General features: G+C 32.3%; 1 long non-coding RNA gene across 1 annotated transcript; it reads right to left on the bottom strand.

The window, feature by feature from the left end:
• Positions 1-2206: 2206 nt before the first annotated feature.
• LOC127901352 (uncharacterized) lies at positions 2207-4093 on the bottom strand. Its single transcript, XR_008053504.1, has 3 exons — positions 3792-4093; positions 3504-3679; positions 2207-3060 (listed from the first exon to the last, which is right to left on the bottom strand). It is a non-coding gene; the product is annotated as an uncharacterized LOC127901352 (long non-coding RNA).
• Between the last annotated feature and the right edge of the window lie 200 nt (positions 4094-4293).

Genomic DNA, 4293 nt, shown 5'->3' on the forward strand with positions numbered 1-4293 from the left:
GAAATTATAGTCAAGCTTATATATGAATATTTAGCTCCTTTAGGGAGATGATCATAAAAGAAAATCATAATCTTTTACAATCCTTCAAGGATTGATTTCTTCCACAAAAATATTTTAGTACTATTCATGGTCTTAAACATGTGAATATTAATTAGACTTTAGTAATTCAAGACAATAATGAAAAAAGGTTCATTAAGAATTCAATAAAAACATAGGGATCAATTTAAAAGTTCAAGTACATGTATATGCCACTTACAACTCATTCCTACATTTTATCATATCAAACTATTGTTGACAATTATCTAGGGATGGCAATGGGGAGGGGAGGGGAGGGGACCAATCTCCCCATACCCATCCCCGATATTTTACATATGTCCCCGTCCCCTCCCCGTCCCCGTCAGAATTGCTTGAGAGAATCCCCATCCCCTCCCCGAATAATAACAGGGGATCCCCGAGGGTCCCCGGTCCCCGAATAACTAATAGTCTAATACATTTTTTTATTTTCGATTTTAAATTAATCATATTAAAATAAACTCATACCGCTATTGTAAGCTCGTAACCAACTTTGACAGCACATTAAGGCCTCCAATGTGCTTGGATGAAGTCTGTTATGGTATGGGCTCACAACTCTACCACTAGTGTTAAAAGCTGATTCATAAGCAACTGTTGTAATTGGAATTGCCAAAATATCTCTAGCAATTCGAGCTAATGTAGGATACCTATTAGCATTTGTCTTCCACCAACTCAAAATATTAAAATCTTCCATCCGAGGTATAACTTTCTCATCCAAATATGAATCTAATTCATCTGCAACAACTGCACAATCTCCATTGTTTACATAATCATCAAAACCTATCATCCATTTGGTTGCTTTCTTATAAGAATCCCCTGTAGATCTAGTAGAAGAACTACTACCAGTATAATCAAAGCAATAAACAGTTGGTGAAAACTTCAATTAATACTCTTCAACTAATTCCCGGCAAAAGGTGACCACTTTCCCAACATACAACTATTTTGATATTTATTATTTTTAACAATATTTATAATTTTGTTATTTATTTATTAGTAATTTTAAAAATAAAAATAAAATTAAAAATTAAAATGGGGAAATGGGTAGGGGATGGGGATTCCACCTCATCCCCGTCCCCTCCCCGAATAAAAAATTGGGTAAAAAATTTTCCCCGTCCCCTCCCCGAAAAAAAAATTGGGTATAAAATTATCCCCGTACCCTCCCCGAATGGGGAAAATCCCCGAGGGTACCCGTCCCCGTGGGGATTTTTGCCATCCCTACAATTATCTAATGTAAAATAAGCATGCTAAAATCTATCACTAAAGTCTAAGAAGTTGAAAACAGAACAATGAGCCAACAAAGTCAAGAAGTTGTTAAAATAAAAAACGAACAATTTTTTTAATGACCTCATTTATTACTCAAAACACTTTTGATTGTCATATTTTTTCCTTAAATTTATTTTTAAGGAAAAAATTATGCGTTGTTTATATATATTCACTTTGTAACTCCTTCTGAGAGATATTGAGAAGAAAATTTGTATATAGTCTTACATGACATATACATGAACTTATAATATTTGTATAGTCCTTTGGGAACATATAAAATATACACTTATATAGTGAATCATTTATGAACAAAATATTGGAGAATAACATCATAATTTCGGAATATTTCTTCAGGACCATATTTTGAAAAAAAAAACTTCATTATGTGCAGTACAATCATTCAAGGATGCATTCTTAGTTTTCTTTCATTATATATTATAGTATTCGCAGTTCACGATGAATTTTTTGAATTTCAAGAATGGAAAATATATAATAGCAATTGAATATTATAAAAAGAATGATTAAACAATAACTATACCAATGAATAGAACATTAGATAAATGTTGCAATCCAATTCTAATAAAATATATGTAATAATTAATAAATGAAGTAAGGAACGACTTCATAGATCCATTATTCTTAAATTATAGAAATATGTAAGCGACATATGTATATGATTTAGACAAATGAAGATAGTTTAATTCACACCTTCTCGAGTAAGATCAAAGGAGAGATATTATCATATTACTTGTTAGTGGCTTGAGACTTGTGCTGATAATGTGTTAGAAAAGCTATTAGCCAGCAACACAAATAAAGAAACAGCACAAGATAAAGAATAAAAAGAGAAAATATATTATAGAGTGATTTTATTCATTCCACTTATGTGTACAAAACAAAGAGATGAACTCTCCTTTTATAGTTACATAATCACTCCATGAAATTAATGAAAAATTATTGCTCATAATTCCTTGTGAGATAGTAGGAGTTATAGGGAAGTTAAAGGTTGCTAATGGGAGATAGTTGAGAGACTAAAATATATATGTTATGAACATCCACATTTATTTTAATAAATTCATAACAAATAATAATAGTAAGAAGAAGAAGAAGAAGAAAAAGGAGAAGGAAGAATAAAATTGGAATTTCAAGATTTAAGTGGGGGTAATATGGTGACTTTAGAGAATGTGAATCCTATTTCCCACCTTCCCTATGGGAATGAGAACTCTAGTAATGATTCTTAATTTTAGATGGGGCCCACTACTTTGATTCTCATTACACCTCTTATTTAAGCAAATAAAGATATCATTCATTCATATTCCTTAATTCCCATTCTCATTCCCATTCCCAATAAGTAAACACATTATAAGGGTAAGTGGTATATATTGATTTGAGTGGTTGGAAACTTTTTGATAAGAAATTCAAAAATATATTAAAGATGAAAAAAAAAATTATGACCGATTGCCCACCGATTAAGCAAAAAACTAAAATTTTATCTATTTAGACGGATAAGCTAATTTTTCTTCTTCATCTAAGAAAATTACAGCAGATTTTTGTGACTTACCTTGGATATTCAACCCAACCGGGAAATGGCTCTTTGTAAGTGTCACCTAAGATGGCAGGGTGTATAGTGATCAATGACAGATTTTCTTTTGATTGTTGCATGAGCGTCTCTCCCTTCGTCTTGGTGAATTTGAATACATAGTGTTTGGCCATCCGTGCATCGTTGCTCTGAAAAACATATGATTATGATTATGATTATGTTAAATAAAACGAATTTAGTATTGACATTTGAAACTTAGAAGAAGACAAGTACTTGGAGTTGGTTCAGTTGTTTGTTACCTATTAATTTTAGTATTTTACCATAAGAACCAAAGTTCTGGTTCCCTCCGCAAGTGACAAGTAAAAACTTTTTGAATTAGAAAGTTCTAAAAATAAAAAGGACTTTGGGCTAGCAATGGATCTTCATTTTTGTCATGAATCCGGATTAGGAGTAAGGAGAATGAAATCTAGAAGTGTCAAATTATTTAAAAATATAACTTGGAGGGGACCTTTTAGCACTCCCCTTTATAATTTTATTCTCTTAAATAACCTTTAATTTATAGACAACTGATTTTTCTGATATGGGAAAAGACTGTCATGTGTTGGAATGCTAAAATAATTCACGCACAAACCTTTCGATGCCCAAAGCTTTCTTGGAAAGTGTAATTTCATTTTGTGAAGCTCCCTCGGTTTTCAGTTCATGCAGCTTCTGCGCTATCACCTTCATCTCCACGTCAACATCTAATTCAGATGCGCCATCGGGCAAGTTCTCCGATATGAGCCCCGTCCTTAACCCGGAGATTTTTAGCTGAAAAAGGGGGGAAAAAACGAAAGCGTTTGTTTTGTGAGCAGAATGAGTTTTTCCGTGAAAGTTTATACATGATAAAAGCTGCAAATGTTAGCTATAGTGCTATACGAACCAGTAGATACGTGAACAAGGACCTCTTGCTTGACACATTTCTTTGCGAAGTTCACAGCGTGTATAGCTCCTAAGGTATTGATATCGAATGCAACATCATATCTGTAACAAGAGTAATTTGAATATATACCTTTCGTCAAACTTGGTTGCGGCTGCTGAATTGACGATGATGTCTAACTCATTCCACAACTCTTCTTTTAAATTAGAGTCTTTCAGTCCTAAGTCTTCACTAGAGATATCACCAGGGATAGAAGTAAGCTTTTCTGAGATAAATGAATTTAAATGTGTACCCCATTTTTGCTTTAAAACTCTAAACAAGTCTTTTGCCAAAAGCTACAAATAAAGTAGCAAAAATAATGAGCTGAAATTATCTTCTAAAAGGAACTTAACTGGGGTTTGAAGAAAAATTATGATAAATTTAATTCATCTTAATTTGGTCAAGATTTACTCCTTTATTGATATTTTAAAAAAATTAAGTTTTTGTTTTTTTTGAGAAGAAATTA

The sequence above is a fragment of the Citrus sinensis genome, chromosome 3 (genome assembly GCF_022201045.2).
Source record: "Citrus sinensis cultivar Valencia sweet orange chromosome 3, DVS_A1.0, whole genome shotgun sequence".
NCBI lineage: Eukaryota > Viridiplantae > Streptophyta > Magnoliopsida > Sapindales > Rutaceae > Citrus > Citrus sinensis.